This window comes from Pseudophryne corroboree, chromosome 4 (genome assembly GCF_028390025.1).
Source record: "Pseudophryne corroboree isolate aPseCor3 chromosome 4, aPseCor3.hap2, whole genome shotgun sequence".
NCBI lineage: Eukaryota > Metazoa > Chordata > Amphibia > Anura > Myobatrachidae > Pseudophryne > Pseudophryne corroboree.
Genome location: NC_086447.1, coordinates 568,934,687 through 568,962,547, shown reverse-complemented (window position 1 = coordinate 568,962,547; position 27,861 = coordinate 568,934,687). Strand labels below are relative to the sequence as shown.

At 39.9% G+C, this 27,861-nt stretch overlaps 1 pseudogene; it reads left to right on the top strand.

Moving 5' to 3' along the window:
• The first annotated feature begins 23,792 nt into the window (after positions 1-23,792).
• On the top strand, positions 23,793-23,911 carry LOC134912458 (5S ribosomal RNA; annotated as a pseudogene).
• Positions 23,912-27,861: the final 3,950 nt, after the last annotated feature.

Below are 27,861 nucleotides of genomic sequence, written 5' to 3'. Positions count from 1 at the left end.
TGACCAACCCAACTATATCTCTCCATAGCTTGCAGGAAATACTATCTGACTACTCCTCTGTCTCATATTATAAACTCAATTGCTCCAAAATCGAGGCTCTCCCAATTAACTTTCCTGCCGACTTACTCACCCTGTTAAAAGCTGACTATGATTACGCCTAGAAGAATGGAAGCTTGAAGTATCTGGGAATCCAGATCTCTCCCAAAGTTCCGGATCTCATATCATGTAACTATCCCCTGCTACTCCACAAATTCTCGTCTATGAGAAATTTTTGGGTGCTACTCAATATATCGTGGTTGGGCTGTATTAATGCTTTGAAAATGGTTCTGCTCCCCAAATTATTGTATTTATTTAGAACTATTCCTATTCTCTTGCCTAAATCTTTGCTGACCAAATTTAACTCGGATCTTATTAAGTATGCCTGGAAAGGCAAGAAGCCCAAACTTGCCCATAGTAGAATGTCTGCCAAGCATTACATCAATTGTGCTGGGGGTGCTTAATGGTGGACCAGCGCTTCTACTGTGCCGGACCGCGGAGAACGGTTCCCTGCTTCATTGTACCGCTGACGGATGTCTCACCCGTGCACAGGGTGATATAGAGCGGCACTACACAACGCATGAGGCGAAGCAGGGACGGTTCTATTCATACTGTGAGTAGCAGTTAATATACAAACTTCACATCTTTGCACCGTTTACAGATTCAGTGGATGATTCAGTTGATGAACACTTCATAGCTGCAAATAAACCAGCATTAATTGAGGACACTTGCCTATTCGGCCGTTAAGATTTTCCTGTGTTCATAATATGGGCAATTACTCCAATGTGGATAATATCAATCTGAGGGACATTCCTTTTTAAGGTTTTGCGACTGCCTTCTACTGTTTACAACCAGTGTATACTATTGTTTATTCAGAGGTATTAGGTACCTCAGTTTCTTATGATTTTTATGTTGTGGTCTTTATATTTTTAAATGTTATGTGTCTTTAGTGTTGTCTAAATAAAGTGTTTTTATGCTTCTTTGGGTACATCATTGGTATTGAGCGCTAACCTGGTAATTCTTTGGATTTACTTCTGCTTCTAGTACCTGTTGGAAGTGTGGGAACTCTTTTCCACATTTTCTGGTTGTGCCCACTGGTTGCTAGCCTTTGGTCTCGAGTATTTGGACTTCTGGGAACCTCGATTTCTCCCCATCCTAAAATAGCATTACTCCATTTATTTCCAGCATTTATTTGTCCTAATGACCACTATGTCCTAGGCCACATTCTGGCATCCACAAAACTTTTTCTAGCCAAATATTGGCATATCTCATTAATTCCCACGATCCTCGCGATTGAACATGATGTTCAAGCGCACTTTGAATTTGAGACTGCAGGTCTCGACACCGACTTTACAGACAACCAAATGGTCTATCTGGGTTGCCTATAGAGCGTTTACTCTAGCTTGAGAACGCCAACTTTTTTTTTTACCCTGAATACTGACTCTAGAGCATCTATAGGGTGTTCCTGTCATACCGTCTTCAGGCATACTACTATGTGGGCTTTATATCTGTATTTCTATTTATTTTTCTATTTATGTCTATTCTTTGGCTTTTCCCCTAACATATCTCAATATTTCCACTGTTCATTGCTGCTGTTGCTGTTTTATTATAATGTGTACACTGTGAATTGGTCTCACAATGTGTCCTTTTTATTGACAGGACCTTACTATCCCGATGTTGCCCTTTAACTATGCTGATTGTGTCAGGATGTATTTTCTCTCTGTGGAACTTTATGTATACATGCCCCCCCCCGCCCTCTTTCCCTTTCTTTCTTCTTTCTGTACCCCCCTCCATACTTTCTATTGCTTGAAGCTTCAATAAAAATGTAATCTTTAAAATCTGCTATTTTTAACTGTTTATAAACGCATGCTGCTCATGTTACAATAGTGCATATACACAATTGCTTACAGAATATCAAACATTTTAGAGTGGAGCAGTTCAAGTGTCTGCATAAATAAGGGAATAAATGATCATTTATTTAAATATATCAATTGTAGTTACTATATTAATGAATTAAACAATAAAAATGAATTCTGAGTGAATTGAATGTCAAAAAAGTTCCTACTTACCAGGTTCTATGGGGCTGGACATTCACTGCTGGTGGTCCCTCTACCAGCTGCCAGCTCCACCTCTCTCCCAATTGCTGCTGTGCAACTCTGGTTGCAGGTGGCCAAGGCCCCCAAAGGGGCACGTACACAGCTCTGTTTGTAATTTAAAGAGAAAGGTGTGCCAATATGATGTCACAATTGGTGCTTTATTTGAATCCCCTCCCTATAAAAGGGAGTCTCTAAGCACAGTCAAGTGCCAGAGTAGTAGGAACTATATTTATAGTCCAGTGTCTGTTCTCAATGTGCTCCCAAAGGAGTTATCTGTGTTCTGATCTGGTATATACAACAACATTTCTCGCTTACTCCCCTGGTACTGGTCTTAGTGATTTTTTAGGGTTCAGACCTTGGCTATTCCTCAGACCTGATACTGCTCTTCAACTGGTATGGCTTTTCCTGTCTGGTTCTGACTCATTCCTGTCATCTATACTCCATTATGCCTCAAGGTGACCAGTCTCATTGCTGTCCTCAGTTCCTTTAGAGCCACCAGCCCATATGTAATACCGAGGTATTAGCCAATATAGTGGTGTTGTAACTTATCGTACTTACACTCTATTTTACCTTGTGACTGATTCTTCTGTACCCGGTTCAGGTTCTCTTCTTATCCTTAGAGGAGTAAGGAAATACAAAGCGTAAGGTAAACAGTCGCCTTCACAGGACTCTAATTTATTTGAAGAGGATTTGCAATCTTAGGATTTTTCTAATATTTCTCTCAGAAAATAAGCTGGTTATCAATAGACTCACTCGGTAGTCATACAAATTTACATCAAACTGCTCTGACAGTGGAATAAGTAAAAATATAATTGCAGCGAACATAGAATACAGTAGTGCAAATAATCTCTGTTATGCATTTCTGCTTTATAAACTGTAAATATTCAAAATTACCTTCTTTGACTAGACAAAACAATTGTATTAATAATCAGTACTTCACAACACAACATGTAATCTCTTATAAATGAACATTTCAGCGTAAATACTGTAATATCCAATAATTTGGCAATAAACTCAGTGTCCTGACTTAGGGGGTAAGTCAGACCTGATCGTAGTAGCAAATTTGTTAGCAGTTATGCAAAACCATGTGCACTGCAGGGGGGGGCAGATATAACGTGCAGAGAGAGTTAGATTTGGGTGGGGTGTGTTCAAACTGAAATCTAAATTGCAGTGTAAAAATAAAGCAGGCAGTATGTACACTGCACAAAAACAAAATAACCCACCCAAATCTCACTGTCTCTGCAAATGTTATATCTGCCACACCTGCAGTGCCCATGGGGGGTGATTCCGAGTTGTTCGCTCGCTAGCAGATTTTAGCAGCATTGCACACGTTAGGCCGCCGCCCTCTGGGAGTGTATCTTAGCTTAGCAGAATAGCGAACAAAAGAGTAGCAGAATTGCGAATAGAAAATTCTTAGCAGTTTCTGAGTAGCTCCAGACCTACTCACAGATTGCGATCAGCTCAGGCCGTTTTGTTCCTGGTTTGACGTCACAAACACGCCCTGCGTTCGGCCAGCCACTCCCCCGTTTCTCCAGACACTCCCGCGTTTTTTCCTGGCACGCCTGCGTTTTTCCGCACACTCCCAGAAAACGGCCAGTTTCCACCCAGAAACACCCACTTCCTGTCAATCACACTCCGATCACTTCAACAATGAAAATTCTTCATTCGGACGTGAGAAAATCTACTAAGTTTTGTGCTAAAATACTTACCGCATGCGCACTGCGTACCATGCGCATTTTTGCCTTAATCGCTCCGTTGCGAAAATCGGCAACGAGCGAACAACTCGGAATGACCCCCATGGTTTTGCCAAACTGCTAACAAATTTTCTGCTATGATCAGGTCTGAATTACCCCCCTAGTATGTTCAGAGATAATGTCCCAAATCTTCACTGATCAGCACAATGGGCACAAGTATTGTAATAGAATACAGTTTGTTCCGTAAAGTGATGTAAGCATTCCCGCAAATATAGTATGCAAGTGTCTTTGTAATCTTGGCAATGCCTTAAATACCGTATAGCAGCAGTAGGCTTGTAATTCCTGTTCCAGACAACAGGTGGTGATGCCGTAGTAGAAAGGATATGTATAAAAGCTATTATATGGAAAAGCTTAACTCTACTTTAAGAGGTAATAAATGTCAAGGTATTTTACCAGTAACAGCATCTAAGAGTAATATCAGGTTAGCACAATGTCATAAATTCAAGACTCCCCACTCCTCTGAGGCCTGCTGGTTCTGTTTGGCAGAATGGTGTCTGTGTTAGCTATGGGCCCTACACATTGCATGGTCCGCCGCCGAGCTGCCCAACGGTGGATATGGCCGATGGGCGACCCAGCGGCGGGGTGTCAGTGATGGGGCAGTTTATTCACTCCCCCCATCACCCGGCTCCATAGCAGTGCAGGCAAATATGGACGAGATCGTCCATATTGGCCTGCATGCACAGCTGGTGGGGCACTAGCGATGAACGAGCATGGGGCCATACATCGTTCATCGCTGGTGCCTCCACACTCAAAGATATGAGCGGTATCTCGTTCATTAATAAACGAGATCGTTCATATCTTTGAGTATTTTCGCCCAGTGTGTAGGGCCCATAACTGTAGTAGCAGGGTGAACTTTCACTGCTGTAGTTAAAGCTTTCTGAAGCTGGCTATTTACTTATCTGTGTAGGCTTTCTGTATTGAAGCTATAGGCTGTCTGTCTAAACAGCTGCAGTTGTAGGAAAGGACTCACAGCTCCCTTTGATGCCCCACACAAGCCTTAGCCTCTGCTGCTCCCCATTTCCTGTACCTTTAACTGCACCTGGATCTGTGGTACTCGGTTCCCACCTTTTCCGTCCTTTGCTGCAACTCTCCACAGCTCAGGGTCCCAGCCATGCTCTAAATACAGGCTGCTGTTTCCTGCTGCCCACTCTCTAATCTCTCACTCTAATACTCAGCATTGGTGTATGCGTAGGCCTGGTGCTGCTCTCTATGCAGTATGACCTCTTGCCTCCATGTTCCCGGCCACAGCTCTCTGTACACCGCTGCCTTGGAATCTTTTCCCTCAGATGCTCAGAGCAGCCACATGGTCTCTTCTCAAACAGCAGACTTCCTGTGTCAGCACACTCTCCCCCCATGTTCTGTTTTCCTGCAGGCAATGCTGGGTCCTAAAGCTCTCCTTCACAGCACACTGCAGTCTTGTGCTGTTCACATGCAAGGGGGCTGCCAGGAAGTTAACCCTGATGTGCACATTAAACCCTGCTATCCCTGAGAAACCATTCTGTGGGAATCTCACATACATTAGAACCCAGTCTGAAAGGTGTGATCTGTGTATTGGACACAGTGATACCCAATCCACAAAACAGGGGTACGTTGTGAAGGCCCATAATTCCTTAGACTTTGTGCTTCTGTTTTGGGTCTACAGCATCTTCAAGTTTATGGTCAGCACCCACACCATTCCCTCAAGAATTGAAACAGTATACTCTGGCCTAACATGAATTCTGCTGTTTCCTGAAGAAACTGCTCAACAGAGTAGATAGACAAAAGCAGGACAAGAGCATGACAATGCTTAGATCATGCAGTATTTGCACATCCTTGTAAAGTGGGTTAATGCTATTCAGTCACTTCAGGCACAGCCTGTACTACCACTTGTAGCTCCTGTTCAAGCCTCAGGAGCCCAATCTCAGCTGTAGGTGCCTGAAGTTTGATAGATAACCCAAAAGTTGTGTGGGTTTTTTGAACTAGTGTTCAATACAATTGGAAATACATGCCATCAACTTGACCACAGAAAAAACAAAGGTAGCCTATATTATCTGCTTATTGTCGGTACAGGCCCTGGCATTGACCTTCCCTCTATGGGAAAGAAATTATCCTCTGGTGCATAGTAGTGCTAATTTCTTAAATGCCTTTAAAAAGGGTTTCAATGATGCCTGCAGCCTCTGCAATTTTGCACCTGTAAAAGGAAACCCAATCTGTGGGCATATACTGTATGCTCTACATTTCAGGATACGAATTTCTCAGCTCCAGTGGAATAATAAGGCTCTTGTTGCTACCTTCTGGCAAGGGCTGTCTGAATGATTCAGAGAAAAATTGGCATTCAGAGATATGCTGTCATTATATGATGATTAAATATTTCTCAGCATCAAAGTAGATTTTCACCAAAGGGAGAGAGCTCAAGAAAGGCAACAGTCCCATTGTTACAACTACAGATTGGTTCCCCGGTTCTCAGTTCTTCTAGTGTTACCCTAAAGAGCCCATGCAAATTTAGAAATTGCATATCCCTTCTGTAGAGCATGTAAGGAGATTCAGGAACAGGCACTGTGAGAATTACATGTCAATTGTTCCAAACGTTTGTGGAAAGAGAAAGCCTAACTGATCAAGGGGTGGCCAGATTAGGGTTTGTCACAATTTTTTATTAAATAATTCACTTGTGGCCTTTCGGATTCCAGTGCAAATTAGTGCTTCATCACTGCCAAGAAGATTAAAGAGCTCAGAATTCCTATTGTGCATTTGAGCTTTCCACTCATAGAATTGGAGTTTATTGAAACAAAATTAATACTTTTGTCTTTCTTCATTGGACCCTGGGAGCTAATAACCTTCTTTTTGTTTCTTATGGCTTAAAATTCAATTATTTTGGGTCTTTTCTTGCTAATCAATTCTTCAGTGATGTGTTCAGCAAGTAAGCTGAAGATACCCTATCTGTCCACTAAGAATGGGATTGCCCCATTAATTTTCATACCTGGGAAAGTGCCTCCCCAAGGTCGAATATTCCCTCTGTTCCTTCCATCTCAGGCTACTACAAACTGAAATGTCCTGTATGTACATTAACATTTACATTATGTTTGCTACACACATGATGTTAGGTCAGGACCCCTGTACTCACACCAGCCTGCTGGAAACACAGACCAAACAACATATGCAACTGTGCTGGCCTACTTTCATAGAGGAGTTTTTTTTCATTACGTTACATAACTGCAGCCATACAGGATAGAATTTTAAGAAAAACAAAACAAAATCAGAACCTAAACGCCAACATGTTTTGTATACTATAAATAAGTAAAGCATGTCAGAAAGGTAACACTTAATCACCAGCAATACAAACAACAAATATATACCCAAAATATTTGATCACCACTTTATCACGGAAGGTCCTCACTCTTACTTCTGATGTCACTGGCCCATCATCATCCTCCTCCTCCTCATCCTCCTCCTCAGGCAACATTTCCTCATCGGGAAATGGCACCCGACTCCTTATTGCAATGTTATGCAACATACAACACAGGACCACAAATTTGGAAACAATTTCCGGCAAATACAACCGTGTGCCACCAGTTTGGTGTATGCAGCAAAATCGGCTTTTTGATAGCCTAAAACACTGCTCTACAATCTGCCTGGTAGCTGTAAGCGCGGTGTTGTAATTTGCTTGTGGTCCTGGTGTGGGGTTGGAATAGGGAGTCAGGAGCCAAGGCGTGTTGGGATAGCCACTATCTCCTGAAATTTTAAACTAGGAAATGTAGGTTAAAAACTAAGAAATGTACAGTATAATGTTTACAATAAGGCACAATAAGCAAACAATATAGGCAACACTTATCCAACAACTCGTCATCACCACCTTGCGTCATTGATAATCTTTGCCAAATCCCTGACTGCTTTATCACATGAAAATCATGTGCTCATCCTGGAAACTGAGTGTTCAGGGATAGAATCTGGAGGGATTTATCACATACAACCATTATATTTAAGGAATGAAAGTGTTTCCTGTTGCGGTAAATTCTTTCACTCTTTGCTGGCTGAACTAATGGAATATGTGATCCATCCACTACCTCTATAACATGTGGGAAGCCAGCTAAATCATGAAAATTCTGCTTTACCACACATAGGGACTCCTAATCTATAGGCATGGAAATGAATTGGCTGATGCGGGCCAGGAAAGCATCACAGATGTGCTTCAAGATCCGTCTGAATGATGGCTTGGAGAACCCAGCCACCACACCAACAGTTCTTTGAAATGATCCTGAAGCACAAAAATGTAACACACCTAAAAATTGTGTCAGGGGTGATATTGATGTAGGACTGTCGCTTTGTTTTTCATGATCACTCTTTATAATGGAAAGAGTATCTAAAGTGATGTGTGGTGGTAGCCTAAATAGGCCAATCACATCATCATCAGGCATTCCAAACAGGGTGACACGTGTGTGAAAGATCTTTACCCTTGCACGCCTTTGTTGCCTTCAAGTTTGTGGATGAGGATGGGAGGATTCTGCATCTATGAGGTTTAACAACACACTATATGAAAACTGAATCAAAGCACAACAAAACAAATTAACATATAATGTTAATATTTTTAAAAAAACTTATCTTAGGTTTCACACAAAAAGCCCTTACTGGTGCCAAATTAGACATATTGAAGGTACCCTGAAATAAAAAACAAATTAACATTAACATAAAAACAACACAAGTGCACAATTGGCTGATGGTGACATCAAGTTACCAAAAAAGATTTGTAACCTTCAATGAGCACTACCAACACAAACACAAAGCTCAGTCCCACAAAAGGAGCACACATACAAATATAAAAATAAAACCTTTACCTGATAAAAAATGATCACTTCTATAGTAGCAAAGTGTTCTGTGGCAAAAGTAACCACCCAATCACTACTCCAACCAACAATATAAGTCCAAAAAACTAGAGCTTTATAGGCACTGTGATATCAGCAATCGGTGTGCGGAGAGTCACTGTTTGCGTGCGCACCTGAGTGCAATTTAGCAAAAAGTACTTAAATATGCAGACTTTCCTAGGACACTCGATGCGAACATCTGCAGTTATGAGGCCCATAGCCAAACATCTCACTAAGGTGATGGCACACATCAGGACAGATGCAAGACAAAGAGCAGCAGCAGCAGCAGCAGGGTAAACATAAGTGTGCCTTGTATTTAAATGTATTACCAAACCAATTACAATGCAATAACTCTAAACTCAGCCATTACATATTTGTGTAAGAAATCACTATCATATTCCAGCAGAAAGACAGCAGTCAGCAGCAGCAACAACAACAACAACAACAACAACAACAACAGCCTCAGCCACACCAGTGCATAAAACATCTAATTCATGCAGAAAGAGAACAGCAGCAGCCAACCTGCCGACAGCTGCAATGACAGCATCAGCGCCAGCAGCATCGCCCACAACAGCAGCGCACACAACAGAGGCAGACACAGCAGCACCATGAGCAAGGTACACATCAGCGTGCATTTTGTGGTACTGGAAAACAACAAAAACCTGCAACATACAAGATTGTAATGTATGGTTGGGAGGTCATATTTATACTATTCTTATTAATATCCTTATTTTTTTGGAATCACATGGGATCCTCAGCGCCCAATTACAGAGTAAACTAATAAATAAAACATGAAGACAGTGACTTACAGTTCAAGACAGCATAGGTCAAGTACAGGGTATATAAACATACTGTAGCTGTGTGAGTAAACAGCAGTGAAATAAGTATCAGGGTGCCAGAAAACGTAAGCATTTGGTACCATCAAATGGATTATTTTCAATAACAAACAAAAAAACATGTACAAGCACATGAAGGAGGAGGACCCTGCTCCTGAGATCAAACAGAGTTATTGATATGTGTGCATTTATTTCCTAAATTCTGCAGAAATTAATGAGGGTCAGCAACGCACACAACAGCCACAGCAGCACCAGCTTGAGCCGCAGCAGCACCAGCTTCAGGCGCAGCAGCAGCACCAGCTTCAGGCGCAGCAGCAGCAAGCTAAATATCATGGTGTTTCTAGTGTGAATGACAAAACCTGTGTTTAGAAACGTACAGTATTGTAACATAGAAACATAGAAACATAGAATTTGACGGCAGATAAGAACCACTTGTCCCATCTAGTCTGCCCCTTTTTTATTTTATCCTTTAGGCAATCTCAACCCTTTTTTAATCTTGATTCTTTGTAAGGATATTCATATGCCTGTTCCAAGCATGTTTAAATTGCCCTACAGTCTTAGCCTCTACCACCTCTGATGGGAGGCTATTCCACTTATCCACTACCCTTTCTGTGAAGTAATTTTTCCTTAAATTTCCCCTGAACCTCCCCCCCTCCAGTCTCAATGTATGCCCTCGAGTTCTAATACTTCTTTTCCTTTGAAGAATGTTTCCCTCCTGAATTGTAGTTACATATTTGACCAACATATAGGTATTTATGTTTCTGCATTCACAATCATATTACTGCAGAACCTAGTGTGGAGGAGCCATGTGCTGTAACTAGCCAGCCTCAGTAGCACTCAACTGTGGTGGAGCCTGGTGCAGGGCCGAGTGAGGGCAAAGCTAAAAAAAGACAGCCTGATTTTAGCAAGCAGGAATTACACATCCTAATTTCCGAAGCCATGGAAAAAGTTCACCATGCCCCCAAAACCATATGTGCGGCTGCAAAAGAGAAAATATGGCAAGATATCACAGATGCCGTAAATGTTGAGGCACCCATTGTGCGTAACCTATATGAAGTGAAGAAAAGGTACAACAATAATCCTACTTTTCAAAATGATGTTAGTTTGCCAAAAATGCACATATTTGTATTTGTCTGTGCTTAGATGTGTGCATTTTTTACTACATGCAAATGACCTGTTTAAAATTAATGTAGTGTTGAAAAATGAAAAATATGGTCCTCTGATGCTGTGGAACTACACATCCCAGAATGCCCTGCCACAGTTTGGATATTCTGATGTGCAAAATGACAGACAGAGCATACTTGCCCGTGTAGTAACACAGCAGCTGGAGAACCACAGGCTGCAGACCTATGCTGTATAACATAGTGTGTGAAAGGGGACATTGACTAAATAAGTTGAGTTTGTGATTTGTAACATACATCGGAGTAATTCTACCAAAACATGCTATTCATTGACAGATGTCGACTCAAGGCAAAAATGGCAGCCAGAAAAAGACATGCAAGGGGGACTGGTGGAGGCACAACACCACACTGGTTTGCCTTTACCCCTTTAGAAGAAATGGCTCTGGGGTCAATTGAGGATGAGGAAGTGGTAGGGATTTCAAACATCGATACAGACCTCCCTACCATTGGAACTCCTTATGTAGCACAAGGTAAATCATTTGTAATTTATATTAAAAATGTATTGGTTTAATTGTTATAAAAAAGAAAACACCATTTTATACCAACATTGTTTCTGCAGAACTATCTCGTGAGGCTGATGCTTGTGAGGCACATCCTGATGCTGAAGAAGAGGTTGTGGAGGGGGGTTCAATGGCATTTTTGGATGAGGAAGTGCCATATGTTGAAACACCACACCAACCCCAAAGGCCAACTGCCCAAATCCCACCACCTGTAACTCCTCCACCCAGTAGTCGCCAGATCCAGCAGGAAATACTTACAGAAAGTCGATGTAATTCCCAGATTTTCAGCCAGATTTTAGATGAGGTGCGTGAAAGAAACACCCTCAGCAGGGAAAGAAATCAGCTCCTGGTCCAGCTCAATACCATTATGCAGAATCTTACCAATGTTGTAGAAGAGAGCATGAGGCAGATTGTAGTAGCTGTGGTTGAAGAACGTCACAGCTCCATCATCCACACAGAACATTGCAGACAACTTGGTTACTGACAGGATGCATCGATCAACCAGACGACCGACTTCCTCTGGTGAACCCCCAAACGCAGGGGCCAAAAAAAATAGTGTGCTTTTGATTGTGAAGTGTACAAACATTACATTGTCAACAAACAGAAAATAATAACTTGTGCCCTTGTTGCAGCTCAGTACCAACCCCCAAGAGCACTACTCCTTGAAACAATATACAACACAGAAAGTGGGGTGGTTCACAAGCGCTACAAGTCACCAATCAATAACCATTAATTTCACCCAATCTTAATGGTTATATTCAGACTTCTCAGGTCACAACGATTACCCGACTTCTTCTGCCACACGGTTATTCAAAGGTTCGCACCTTTTGACTAACCTCCTTAGGGCGGGGTATGTTCATCAAAAGGTTTCTTTAAATATTCTCCTCGTATGCATTTATTTCACAGGATCGAGATACATCACACCCCCGTCCCTCAAAAAGGGCACTCACCTTCCAAACACGCCCTATGTTCCTTGAAAGGTTTCTTTGCTGCTGGTGGGACCACAGGTTTCCACTGGTAGACACCAGTATTTATGCAGATATGTGAAAAATAAAAGCAGTGGATATCCAAAAAGTACACAAATTTATTGTATAATATATAGCTTATCCATACAGCGTTAAAAAAGATCAAATATAAAACAAAACAGAAAAAATTCTAAAAACAATAAAAAGTCCCCTAGGTCTGCTGGGAGTAACTTACAACTCCAAGTACCTCAAGGTCCCAAACACTACCGCTCTGTGCAAAAAGGTTTTAAATGCATCCAAGTGTTGGTCCTCTTTGGCAGTAGGAGGTAAATGGAGGAGCCCTTGCAACCTGGGATATCCTAATACCACACCGACGCGTTTCGGATTCTAGATCCTTCCTCAAGGTGTTCTACAAAGCTCAGCAGTCAGATATTTATACCCCCTGCTTGCCACTCCCTGCTGTATTGGCCAATCCCCTTATTTTGGTACATACACTTACACCCTGGCCTCAAACTCTAAAATATTTTCCACATATCAAACATTCACCTTCAGTAGATGGGTTCATATACAATTATCATCCTCCCTAATAAAGAAAACAGTACTTAAAATGACTTTATATATTAATTGGTAAAAACAAAAACTAGAACTGGATCAGTAATTGGACATTATTCCATATATTGTCCATAGTTCAAATCCGGATTTAATGTCCTTCTTTTCAACTGGACTTTTTCCGCCCCACTTCCGTTACCCATAGGTCCATGCGGAGTTCAACAAGCTTTATCTGTAACTTTCTGGTCCGTACATGGACTCTTTGCTGGACGCGCTGCGAGATTTTCCTTCCTGTTAGGTGAGATGCAGCGTGTCTGTGAGCCGCATATCACGTGACTTCCGTTTCTCCCGGAAGTGCGGGTCACTTCGTCCATGTACGTGGAACGCAAATACCGGAAGCAATATTTCTTAATGTGAGATTCAGTGTTTCTCTGTTTCATTATATCTCCATAACAGCACAACGAATTCACATAGAGAATGGAAACAAAGTTAGTTAGTATTAAGACAGATGAAATCAAGATATATTTTCTGACATCAATATATATGTGAGATGTTCTAATGCAAAAACCATTTCATTTCGAAATCAACATTTAGACCTTTTGGGTCCAAAGTTTGCATTTCATATATAGTACGCATTTCTATCTTAGCCAGTTTGATTTCACCATCATTTGTTCTCCAACTTGGAACTACACTTTTTATTCCACAAAAATTAACTAAATGTTTGATGTTACACTCATGGATTTTCTTAAAGTGTAAAGACACATTGTGGGTGTCCATCCCATTTTTTTTTTATATTGCGTACATGCTCTGCCAAACGGGTTTTCAGCATTCGAGTTGTACGGCCCACATACTGACCCCCACATGAGCATTCGAGCAGATAAACACAATTTTTTGTATTGCAGGTAATGAAGTCATTTATGGTATACATTGCCCCAGTTTGATTTGATTTATACTGGACAATCTTATTTTGCTTGCTTGCACACGTGCGGCACATAATACATGTACCGCATCTAAAGAAACCCTTAGAAATGTTTCTAGTGAGCATCTTCGGAGGGACACTCACACTCCTTACCACATTTTCCTTCACGTTCTTAGCCCTTCTATACACAAATTTTGGAATATCAGACACATAATTTTTCAATGTAACATCCTTACTGAGGATGGACCAATGTCGTCTAATAATCTGTTCCACCTGTCTGTATTGACTATTGTATCCTGTTATAAATGGAACATTGGTCTCAAAAGCATTTATACCTCTAGGTGTCTGTTCAAGCATATCTGCCCGATTACTTTCACCACTCTTAGTCATAGCCACTTCTATTACTTCTTTGTTATACCCTTTTGCTTCAAACTGATCACCTAATATGCGTGCTTGTTCCCAATAAACCTCCACATCTGAACAATTTCTCCTTATTCTATGGAACTGGCTCATTGGGATACTCTTTAGCCAGTTCCTATGATGGTTACTGGAGAAATCAATAAATGAGTTACAATCAGTACTTTTTGTATAATTACTCGTTTTAATCCTATCTTCCTCAATATACACCCTTAGATCCAAAAAGTTTACTTCAACTTCACTAATATTGAACGTGAGCTCTATCTTGGATACATTATCATTAAGATGTTTACAAAAGGTATCCAGTGAAGTACGATCTCCACTCCAGACAAAAATTATGTCATCTATATACCGGTTCCAGGCTACCAGACTGGCTCCCAGCTCATGGCCATTCCATACTTGTTGTTCTTCCCAAAAGGCCATGAATAAATTTGCATAACTGGGAGCCAGTCTGGTACCCATTGCTGTACCGGTCTGTTGCATATAGAAGGAATCATCGTACCAAAAGAAATTATTATGGAGGATGAGTGATGTTCCCTCCAACACAAAATTCTTCTTTTCCTCTGACATTTTACTCTTCTCCATGAAGAATGATAAAGCCTCTAGTCCTAATTTATGATCTATAATAGTGTACAGAGACGTCACGTCTGCTGTCACCAATAAAAAACCAGGTTGCCAGTCAACCGTCATAAGTCTGTTAATGATGGATATAGTGTCCTTTAGGTAGGATTTGGTTCCCTTTACCAAAGGTTGGAGGATATGGTCAAGATAACAAGATAAGTTGGATAGGCAAGAATTTGTCCCCGCCACTATCGGGCACCCTGGGGGGCATTTACTATTCTTATGTATCTTTGGCAAAGCATACAAAACAGGTATTGCAGGATATTCTATCATCATGTATAGGTGTTCCTCCTCTGTGATGATACCCTTCGTTAAGTATAATGCCAAAAACACTTCTAATTTCTTTATTATACTCATACTTGGATTCCCTCGCAATTTTTGGTAAGTTTCCTTATCCATTAATTGACGTAATATTTCTCTATTATAGTCCTCCAAGTTTAAGATCACAATGCTTCCCCCCTTATCCGCGGGTTTTATGACTATGTCTTTATTTCCGCGTAAGGTTTGGATGGCTTTCCTCTCATCTTTGGATAAATTATTTTTTCTATTAGGTTTGAACGTCACTTTTTCCAAATCTGCTTTAACTAGTTTCTCAAGAGACTCTATAAAGCTGCCCTTCTTATGTTTAGGGTAAAAGGTTGACTTTCTTTTAAATTTATGTCCTTCATTGGTCCCTATGCCGCTATCTTTTGGTTTTTCATCAAAAAACCTTTTTAATGTGAGTCGTCTTATAAATCTCTCAACATCTATAAAGACTTCAAACTTGTCACACCTATTTGCCGGGGCAAACTTAAGGCCCTTTTCCAGTACAGATCTCTCATGTACATTCAATTCATATTTACTCAGATTGTGTATACTTGTAGTCTTCATACCTATCTCACAATCCTTATTACCTCTGTCTTCCTCCTCCTGACTTTCGTTATTGCCTTCAGTATTATTAACAAGGTTTTTAGTCCTACTTTTAGTCCTTCTTCTTTTATTTAAAGTGATACATTTCCCTCCTCTTTTTCCCCGTTTTTTATGTTTAGTTCTTATCTTTTGTTTAGTTTTTATCTCCACCTTGGGGATCGGTGGAGACCCCTCTCTAAAAAAGGAGATGAGGGAGAAGGAGGAAAATCCACACATGGGGGGAATCTTTCTCTCCTCCAATTTCTATTCAGATGCTGTCTTTCTCCATAGGTAGCCCCCCTTCCCTTATTCAAATTGTGGGGTCTCTCTCTTCCATAATTTTCCTCAGATCTAAATTTGTTATTCTCCCCCTCCCATCTTACCTCTTTTTGGGTTCTATTACCTCTATCCCTCCACTCTTCTTTATTCTCTCTCCTGTGTATATAGGGGTAATAATGATCATCACTTTCCTTTTTCCTAAAGTTATTTACTCCTAAATTACCTTTGCGTTTATTTCTCCCATAGAAACTCTGAGTTGTAGTTCTATTATATACGTTCCCATTAGGGCGGTGTGAGGATTGTGTTGGTGTTCCTGATGTATTAACTTCTTTCACCTTCTCTTTACAGATACCCATTTCCTCATCCTTATCCTTTTTGTCCCTAAAATACTTTTTTTGTTTCTTTATTTTTATCTCTTTCTCATTTTTCTTAATCCTGGTGGTAATAGTTTCCTCTATCTCCTTATATTCTTTAGACCCTGAATAAGGTTCTGCTAGGGATTTAAATGTTGCGAGTTCTTCCTCTATTTCTACTAGATCTCTCCTCTTTTCCCTTACGATGAGTTCCATCAGGGAGAAAGAACAGGACTCCAGAATTCTATTCCATTCCTTCAAGAAGTCCCCCGATTCCCTCTCAAAGGATGGATTTTTATTCATCCTTAGACCTCTTGGGATAAGATTATCCCTCCTATACCTTTCCAGTGTCGCTATTTCCCACCATACTTTCCCCTCCCTAATCAACAATTTTTCTAATTTAAACATCACATTCTCTAAGTTAGTATCCATCAACTCTGTCTCTTTCTGATTCCTGAAGAGAGCCTCAATCTGGGCTTCCCTACATGTTCTATGGGAATACATTTTTACAGGCAGTAAGTCCCTCTTTAAATAGTGCAACAACAATTCTCAACAAACAGAAAATAATAACTTGCGCCCTTTTTGCAGCTCAGTACCAACCCCCAAGAGCACTACTCCTTGAAACAATATACAACACAGAAAGTGGGGTGGTTCACAAGCGCTACAAGTCACCAATCAATAACCATTAATTTCTCCCAATCTTAATGGTTATATTCAGACTTCTCAGGTCACAACGATTACCCGACTTCTTCTGCCACACGGTTATTCAAAGGTTCGGAGAAATTAATGGTTATTGATTGGTGACTTGTAGCGCTTGTGAACCACCCCACTTTCTGTGTTGTTAAACATTACATTGCAATGCTTTTATTTACATTCCTTACTTTAAGGTATTATGGGGCAGATGTATTAAGCCTGGAGAAGGCATAAAGAAGTGATACAGCGGTGATAAGTGCAAGGTGATTACGCACCAGCCAATCATCTCATAACTGTCAATTTAAATATTGGAGCTGATTGGCTGGTGCATTATCACCTTCCACTTATCACTGTTTTATCACTTCTTTAAGCCTTCTCCAGGCTTAATACATCTACCCCATTGTGTAAATATTGGTATCTAAAATCATAAAAATTGACCAGATTTTGCAAAACTTGCTAAAAAATAGATGGTGTTGCTGTTCTTTAACATATGTTTATGTGTGTAGCGCACAAAAAAAAATCAAAAATAAAATGTTACAAAATGTATGTGGGTATGTTTTGTTTACCAAAAAAGTGTTGGTTGTTTAAAAAAACATTACAAAACTGTTAGGAAGCTAAATGACAGTCAGCAGATCCTACTAAACAAAATGCTTGGAAAGGTTTTTTCTACGTTTGCTTCTATGAAATAAGACCTTTTCTGGGAGTGTGCGAAAAAGTGCTGGCGTTTCTGGGAAAAACGCGGGAGTGTCTGAAGAAACGGGGGAGTGTCTGGGCGAACGCTGGGTGTGTTTGTGACGTCAAACCAGGAACGAAACTGACTGAACTGATCGAAATGTAGGCGTAAGTCTGGAACTACTCAGAAACTGCTAAGAAATTTCTATTCGCAATTCTGCTAATCTTTCGTTCGCAATTCTGCTATGCTAAGATACACTCCCAGAGGGCGGCGGCTTAGCGTGTGCAATGTTGCTTTAAGCAGCTAGCGAGCGAACAACTCGGAATGAGGGCAAACATGTGTTACAGAGTTAAAAAATCCCTTACATGTTTAGAAGTTCTAATACAGCTGAATGAAGTGATTTGTGGTCTGAGGTGTGAGCTTCTTCAACTGGGTGTAATGAAGCAATAATTGCAGTATACATGCAGTCTACAACTGAGGTCAGCATGTGCAGATTTTAAGGTAGACATGTAGTCTCTCAGAAACTTCACATCATAAATGTGCGATCAGTTGTACAAATTGCGTATGCACCACCCACCAAACATAATTATACGCCCCACAACACACCCCTGCTCGTAGTTTTTGCTAGTACAGCCCTTTGGTATGCCCCCTACATGCCTAGTTTTCATAGTGCATACACAGTTTTTGCTAAGTCGCAGATGTTAGGTTTGTTATCTCAGTTTTTGTGGTTTTTGTAGCAGATTTTGCGGTTTTTCGCAATTCTTGCTATTTTTTATGCTTTGCGATCCTTGCTGAATTAGGCCCTTAGGCCGCAGATCTAATACTAGTATAGCCATAATTGCTTCAGTGATCCACTGTGCAAATGGATGGTAGTTTTCATACTTGACTCCACATGAAAAGGATGGTTTTATAGTCAATTGTTGTTTGAAATGACTAGTAATCTTCTTGTTCCTCTTCTGGGTTGAAGATTCACCCCCAGCAGCAGCAGTCCTAGCAATTAAGGATTCTTCTGAGGGATCCTTTATAGGGGAGGAGTCAGTTAGCCTTAGCAAATTGGAAGCAAGAGGACTGCTTCTGCTCATTAATGAGGATATTGATGATGAAAGTGTTGGCAGTGGATATTGCATGTAATGGGATCTTACTGAGAGATGGGTGCAAGCTGATGTTGGACTGCTTGGTACTATTTGATCAGATTTTGACAAAACCTTTTCATGAACTCGTTGCAAATTATGTAAAAAGGGAGGAGATTCCTAGATGTTTAACGCCCTTACTGCTGCTGACTATTTCTTTATAAACATTTCTGCGTTTGGATGTGTTGGAGCTGCATAAACTAATTTTGTGCAGTCTTTGCGATGCCCAGGACTTACTCTTCCAGTGCGATGATCGGGGCTGGAGCTGACATAAGTAACCCTCCCTCCAAATGCCTGTTCCCTCCTGCATTTTTCTGGACACTCCTTAAAAACCGTCAGTTGCCTCCCACAAACACCCTCTTCCTGTCAATCTATTTGCCATCACCAGTGCATTCAGATTTTTTCGCACCATCCCGACACTGTCCAGTGTTCCTCATCGCTGCGGACCGTTGCGCCCGCTGTGCAAAAACGCACAGCAGCGATCAGGTCTGAATTACCCCCATAGTTGTAATGACAATAGCTGTCATGGTTAATCAAAAATTCTGCAACTGGCAGGTGCAATGTCTGATGACAAGTGGATTATGAAGATTTTTACTTACAGATGCAAAAACCCTATATTAGCCTTATGTATTCACACATTAGTAAATCTAACTTCCACTGCTGTTCTACAGCCACTTAGTGTGTTTCCCAGAATCAAGTCCATTGTATCAAAAGAGTCTCACTGGTTTGCATTTATAAAAAAAGGTGCCTTACCAATTATAGTCAAAGCATTAGGCCTTTTAAATCTTTATAATTTATTACTAATTATAATGGACTGCAGAGGACACTAGAGCAGGCCTGGGCAATCTGTAACTCTCCAGTTGTTGTGAAACTACAAGTTTCAGCATGCCTTGCCACACTTTTGCAACTAGGGTATGCTAAAACGGATGCAGAACATGCTGGGATGTGTAGTTTTCAACAGCTGGAGAGCCACAGGCCTGCAACTGAGCTTTTTAAACACATAAAAAAATCAGTAAGGTGCTACAAAGTACAGGTCCTCAACCAATGTTAAGCAGAAACAACAGCTTCACACATGTCTTGTGACTTGAATAATTCCTCTTTTATTGTGGATCTAAAAATGAACAGCAATTAAGTGGTTTGTTAACCTCCCCGGTTTTTGCTTATTATTAATTCTTTGCAGTTTTATTGGATTTCATATTAATAAGAACATGTTAAGAACAAAAATAGTACAAAAACAATATAAAGTACAGTACATTAATAATACAGCATCTATGCCAAAACATAAAAATGGACATTTCTTATTAAGCAAAATACTTTTTATTTTATTTTATATTTGTGTTGGAACATAAAAAAGCATAGGGTTCAAATGTTATTTTATAAATATAATAGTAGTAAATAATAATAATAATAGCATTGATTTATTTGTGTCTAACTGTGTAGTTTATCTTCTGCCATAACATATTCATATAGCTATTGAAAATAGACAATAAAGTGACCAACAGAGCAAAAATCAATGTTTTGGGCCTTTGGCATTTAATCGGGTACATAATTGCTAGTAGATTGTTATAGGCATTTAAAGTACCAATCTGCTTATCATCAAGAGAAAAGATTATCTCCCTCTACAGATAACATCTTCCCATAAAGTTGCATACCACTGCAGAAACTAAAATGTGAAAATCAGTCACTGTAGCTTCACTATTTCACAGTGTTTGTGTGTTTGTGGTGGGGGGCTCCCTAAAACATCAACAAGGTAAATTTGATCATGGCATTATATTTAGTAAAATGTACGCTGAGATCTTTACATTTTACCAATATGATTAAAAAATGTGATACTTTTCCATAAGGCAAAGCCACAACAAACCCTTTGGGTTTTTTTTTTATAGCAATTTAAGTAAACAACACAATTAGGCTCCTGTCACACTGGACATGAATGTTTTTTATGAACATTGCAATTTTTCTATTGTACTGCTTTTTGAAGTCCATTTTATAGTAGTGACATACATTGTGTATTACAGGCTGGACATATTTATATTTATTTTGTTTTCTTGAATTTTTTAAGCATTTTTTAAATAAAAAAATAAATGTAGCAAATCATATTACTGCATATTACATTTACTTGAACAAACACAATGATATGCATAAAAATTGACCCAATGCATCATCAGAATAAACATCAGATTACTAACATGGATGCCAAAAGAAATCTCAAATTTACTAAAAATCTATCAGAATTACACAAAAATCACAATACAAATTGCAAAATTAATAGACCAAAAAATCAATGGCATGTTTGGTTGTGAAAAGACAATCAACTAACACAACCTCATGATGCTTATAAAAGGAGACCAACACAGTTACAGCACTGTGTGTGATTTCAGCATGGCAGGAACAGGCTTCTTTATTTTGTTGGGCCAAATTTTGTGTTTTGAGTTATGTATTACACCAGCTTACTGAGAGGTCCCAGGAGCAAACAAACACAGTGGCATTTGCTGTACCACTTGTCCAGGTGTTTGGACAACTTAATACACCTTGTTAAAACTTGTTAAAACTCAGCTTGAGCCAGAAACTGCACAGTCACATGCCACATAAGGACTGCACAAGCTGCTGGCTGTTCTGCCCTACTTTGCCACTAGGAACTTTCAGTCAGTCAAAGGATACGTGGTTGGTATATTCCAGGTCACATTCTCCAGATACCTGGGGCAAGTCCTCACTGCACTCAAGATTCTCTCCTACACCTCAATCTGTGTCCCTAGCCAGGATTCACAGTGGTATGATGTCAGGTTAACCTTTTAGATGCATCCCAGGAATGCTTAATGTCCTGGGTGCTTTTCTGTATACTGCACACACTTTAGGCTTAGACCACCAAGTAACATGGCCCATTTATACCTGAACAGGCACCATGGCCATTTAACCAAAGTGCAGGTGGTTTGTGATGTAAAACTAAAATCATGAGTGTTGAAGTTGGCTGTCCTACCTCATGTCATAATGCCATTATGCTCAGTCAGTCACCCTTTTATCACAAATTTAAGGTGGGTCAAATTCTGCAGGTTTGGCTTCTGGGTATACAGTGCCTTGCTAAAGTATTCATCACCCTTTACATTATTCATGTTTTGTTGCCTCACAACCTGGAATTAAAATGGATTGTTTGAAGGTTTGCATCCTTTCGTTCACAGAACATGGCTACAACTTTGAAGATTTTTTTTTTAATGTGAAGCAAACAACAAATAGGACAAAATAACAGAAAACTTCAGGGTGCATAACTATTACCCCCTAAAGTCAGTACTTTGTAGAGCCACCTTTTGCAGCAATTACAGTTGCAAGTCACTTTGGATAAGTTTCTATGAGTTTGCCACATCTTGCCACTAGGATTTTTGCCCATTCCTCAAGGCAAAACTGCTCCAACTCCTTCATGTTGGATGGTTTACGCTTGTGAACAGCAATCTTCAAGTCTGACCACGGATTCTCAATTGGATTAAGATCTGGGCTTTGAGTAGGCCATTCCAACACATTTAAATGTTTCACCTTAAACCACTTGAGTGTTGCTTTAGTAGTATGCTTTGGGTCATTGTCCTTCTGGAAGGGGAACATCCGTCCCAGTCTCAAATCACAGGCAGACTGAAACAGGTTTTGCTCAAGAATATCCCTATATTTAGCACCAGAATCTTTCCCTTGACTCAAAACAGTTTCCCAGTCACTGCTGCTGAAAAACATCCCCACAGCATGATGTCGCCACCACCGTGTTTCACTGTGGAGATGGTGTTCTTGGGGTGATGGGATGTTTTTGGATTGCTAAACCTATGGCCAGTTATCCATATATGCTCCAGCACTGACTATGTAAATATATGATATCACATTATTTATATGTTTAAATTGTGAACCATTTTTTTCGTTAAAGCTAATTTTGCAGAGATTGACATTTCAGTATGGATTATTGAAATGTATGATACCATATGATCTATGGGTCTAAACTGTGCACAACTTGTTAAAATTAATTCTGGGGCTCTGGCCATTATGGCGTTGGCATTAACCCTAACCTACATCTGGGTCTCCAAGCACTGTTTCATGCATATTACAAAGCAGTTAGATATCTTTTGTGTTTAAACTATCAAAGTGTGATTATATTGGGCATTCCAGCACTCTTTACAGATACAAACTAATGTGTCAGTATCCACACATGTATATTTTCCTTGGGCACTAAAAACAAGGCTTATACAATGTCGCTATAAATGACAGTATCTGTACAGAGTGCTACTGTGTCAGTCAGCCAAGAAGTGGTTGTCTGAGAATTATTTCTCATAGGCATATATTCACACTTGTCCTGTACAACTATATGTCTCTATATTAACCCCTTTTTTTCTGACTGAGTTGCACTTGGGGATAATACTGAGACAAACTACTTGCGCTGTGTTAAAACTTCCCATCAAGGGTATCTCTGTACTAACCCTCGTGCTAAAAGTCTGTCTATCTTCCTTCGAACTGAATTTCTGTACTCTGCCCTCTCTCATTCCCCATCCTATACCGAACATGTTGGCATGACAGGAGAACAGCAGAAGGGTTTGGAGATTACAGTTCCAATTTTCTGTTTTCTTTTTTCTAACTACCTGCCATTGTGGACTTCATTAGTAGTTATTATTTGTAACCCTTATAATCCTTTGGGTTGTACGATAGGGAGACCTGATCAACAACAGATATATACTTTTTCTTGGTTCTCTTCGTAGTGTTTTGGCTATGCCTATATAAGCTAATGTAGGCTTTTTCATGTGAGCCATATTGATGTACTTTCCAAGTGGCGCTGTCATGCACATATAGTTCCATGCAAGCCTCATTGAAGCATTTTGCCAAGTGACGGTGTCATGCACATATAAAACACAAGCTGTGTGACACAAATCTATATTGACCATATGATTTAAACCCTTGTATACCTAGAAAATTGGGTTACAAATTGGTGCAATGACGGTCAATAAAATAAAATAAGGTACAATATTTATTTTGGCAGTTCTGTTCAGTGTGGAATATTTTTCACAATCTGCTTCACAGCTGCATCTCAAGTCCTCTGATCATATGTAAACCTACTGCCATACCACACTGGGTATGCCCAATCTCGCCTGATCTTGGCAGCAATACAGTGTTGGGCCAGGTTAGTACCTCGGTGGGAGACTACTAGGGAATACCAGGAGTTGTAGGTCATTGATGGTATCAGACTAGCAACAAGGTTGACTTTGCAGGAGTGTGTATACATGTTTAGCAGATTTGCGATTAATGGCCCTCATTCCGAGTCGTTCGCTCGGTAATTTTCTTCGCATCGCAGCGTTTTTCTGCTTAGTACGCATGCGCAATGTTCGCACTGCGACTGCGCCAAGTAATTTTGCTATGAAGATAGTTTTTTTACTCACGGCTTTTTCTTCGCTCCGGCGATCGTAATGTGATTGACAGGAAATGGGTGTTACTGGGCGGAAACACGGCGTTTTATGGGCGTGTGGATAAAAACGCTACCGTTTCCGGAAAAAACGCGGGAGTGGCTGGAGAAACGGAGGAATGTCTGGGTGAACGCTGGGTGTGTTTGTGACGTCAAACCAGGAACGACAAGCACTGAACTGATCGCAGATGCCGAGTAAGTCTAAAGCTACTCTGAAACTGCTAAGTAGTTTGTAATCGCAATATCGCGAATACATCGTTCGCAATTTTAAGAAGCTAAGATTCACTCCCAGTAGGCGGCGGCTTAGCGTGTGTAACTCTGCTAAAATCGCCTTGCGAGCGAACAACTCGGAATGAGGGCCAATGTTTAAACAAATTCATCAATATATTCACAACAACAGCTGATTGCACGGTTCACGATTAATGTAGCCATATTTTTTTATGCATTACATATTTTTTTGCACTAGACGGTGTACCCATATTTTATTGTCATTTGTTACCATTAAAAGTTACGTTTTAATTGCTTCATCATTACAATACATTCTATATAAAATTAATTCCAATACTGTTTCCGAGAGCAACTGCTCCCAAAAAAGGTCACTTCTTTTTACCCTCATATTCAATTATGTTTTTGGATTGCACCAGACATAACATTTTTCTTGGTGGCTGAAAAGTTCAAGTTTAGTCTCATCTGACCAGAGCACCATCCTCCATACATTTGGGGAGTCGTCCACATGCATTTTGGCAAACTCAAAACGTGCCTTCTTATTTTTAACACTAAGTAATGTTTTTTTTCTTGCCACTCTTCCATAAAGCCCAACCCTTTGAGTGTACATCTTATTGTGGTCACATGCACAGATACACCAGTTTCTGCTGTGGAACTCTGCATCTCCTTCAGGGTTACCTTTGGTCTCTGTGCTGCCTCTCTGATTAATGCACTCCTTGCCCAGTCTGTGAGTTTTGGTGGCCGGCCCTCTCTTGGCAGGTTTGTTGTGGTACCATGTTCTTTCCATTTGAAGATAATGGATTTAATGGTGCTCCGGGGATCATCAAAGATTTGGATATTTTTTATAACGCAACCCTGACTTGTACTTCTCAGCATCTTTGTCCCCGACTTGTTTGGAGAGCCCCTTGGTCTTCATGGTGTGATGCCTCTTGCTTAGTGGTGTTGCGGACTCTGGGGCCTTTTAGAAAAGGTGTGTTTATACTGACAGATCATGTGACACTTAGATTGCACACAGGTGGACTTCATTTCACTAATAATGTGACTTCTGAAAGTGATTGCTTGCAACTGAACTTTTGAGAGGCTTCATAGTAAAAGGGGTGAATACATATTCACATGCCAATTTTAAAATTTTTATTGATAAAAATTATTTTTTATATAAATTTTTCTCATTTCACTTCACCAATTTAGACTATTTTGTGCATATCCATCACATAAAATTCATATTAAAAATAAATAAATTACAAGTTGTAATGTAACAAAATAGGTAAAAAGCCATGGGTGATGAATACTTTACAAGGCACTGTATACACATTATCTGCCTGCCCTTTGCTATACACCTAGAAATATTATAATTTTAACCAAGTTGTTTATTTTTTGTGTCTTGCAGGCAATTCTTGCTATGGCTATTTACCCTGGCTACTGACTATATTATAATTTCCAACTAGTCCTGCTTATCATACTGTAAGTATAATGGTGCACATGAGACCACTAGATCCATTATATAATCCACTTTTATGTTACTAAAATGTAAATTCTGTTAACTTGACAAATCTGGTGGGATTTTGTTGTCTTCCCCTGATAAAATCTTATGCTGTCTCTTGCATAATCTGTGCTAACAACAACAACAACCTCTCCCACCAAATTATGCAATATGCATTGAGCATACAACGCTATTTAATACATCTGGTGACTCTGTGAGCACAGAAAATGGGAGGCAGGTCCAGGCTCATTAACAGCTATTTCAACAGAAAGCATAAAACCAACATTGCAATTTTTGTCTTGAGTAAATCAACCTTTTCTTTTCTGTTACAAGTTACTGAGCATCTTGTATACAGCTAACCATCAACCAAATCTAATTTTAGGAGGGAAATAATGGCCTTTTACTCAAAATATATTAATAACCACACCTGTGTTGAAATACTGTAGATACTGAATAAGAAAGATGTTTGACCATTGATTTGGAAATAAAAAAGTAGGGAAGTCCAGGAACAGAGCATTTAGTCCTTCCTGGAATAGGTCCTGTTTGAAATATGTAAAATATTTTTATAAAAAAATATACAGATGTAGCCATGCTCATCATGGCTACATCATGCTGTGATCATGCCTTGTTAGGCGTGATCGTGTACACATCTTGGGTGTGCACACATCTTAGATGCCCACACACCCCATTCACATGAATGGGAACTGCAATTGCCGCAGCTCAGCACGACTAGACACACCTAGCTATGCCCATAAGGTCCGTTTAGCGCAGATGTAGCAAAGTGGAAATGCCTTTCAAAATACTGTATGTCTGAGGTATAATATGTACACTGAAAAAACATTTATAGATGAGGCAACCAACTTTCATTAGTATTGCCATTATATAATTAACAAGACAAATGCATATTTAAAAAAACAAATATAAAAAAATAGGTTTAAACAGTGTTTTTTTCTATGGTTAAAAAATAAACTAATATAGTATTTATTTGTGGGCCTACATATTTCTTTCCACATGCAGCTAACATTTACATGCATTGTTCTAAAACCCTATTTGAAAATATTTTATTAAACAACTTTCAACAAATTCATATACTGACTGCTTATTGGTTAGTGCAGTGGTTCCCAAACTTTTTTTTTTTAATCATGGAACTCTAGAGTATCAGAATTTTTTCATGGCACCCCTAGGCCAAAACATTTTTAGTAAACAATAAGTAAATTATGTTTGTGTCATCATTAGTTTCTTTAGTGTGTTGTGGGACAATATTTGCTTCTGTTTGTCCTCATATTTTAAAATTGGCAGCCACCAGCACTGGTTTTGTCTATTACTTTGACCAATAATAGTTTGAATAGAACCTGGACCACCAATCCAAGGCACCCCTGCAAGTGTCCCAAGTCACCCCAGGGTGCCTAGGCACACAGTTTGGGAACCACTGGGTTAGTGCTTAATAACTTCCACTGCAGCTGACCAATCGAGTAACTAAGTGCTATTTCATACCCTAGCAAGGATGGTGAATTACACTGACCTCATTGATAAAGCTCACAAACTGGGTTAAAACTAGTGATGTGCACCGGAAATTTTTCGGGTTTTGTGTTTTGGTTTTGGGTTCGGTTCCGCGGCCGTGTTTTGGATTCGGACGCGTTTTGGCAAAACCTCACCAAAAATGTTTTGTCGGATTCGGGTGTGTTTTGGATTCGGGTGTTTTTTTCAAAAAACCCTAAAAAACAGCTTAAATCATAGAATTTGGGGGTAATTTTGATCCCATAGTATTATTAACCTCAATAACCATAATTTCCACTAATTTCCAGTCTATTCTGAACACCTCACACCTCACAATATTATTTTTAGTCCTAAAATTTGCACCGAGGTCGCTGGATGGCTAAGCTAAGCGACACAAGTGGCCGACACAAACACCTGGCCCATCTAGGAGTGGCACTGCAGTGTCAGACAGGATGGCCCTTCAAAAAAATTGTCCCCAAAAAGCACATGATGCAAAGAAAAAAAGAGGCGCACCAAGG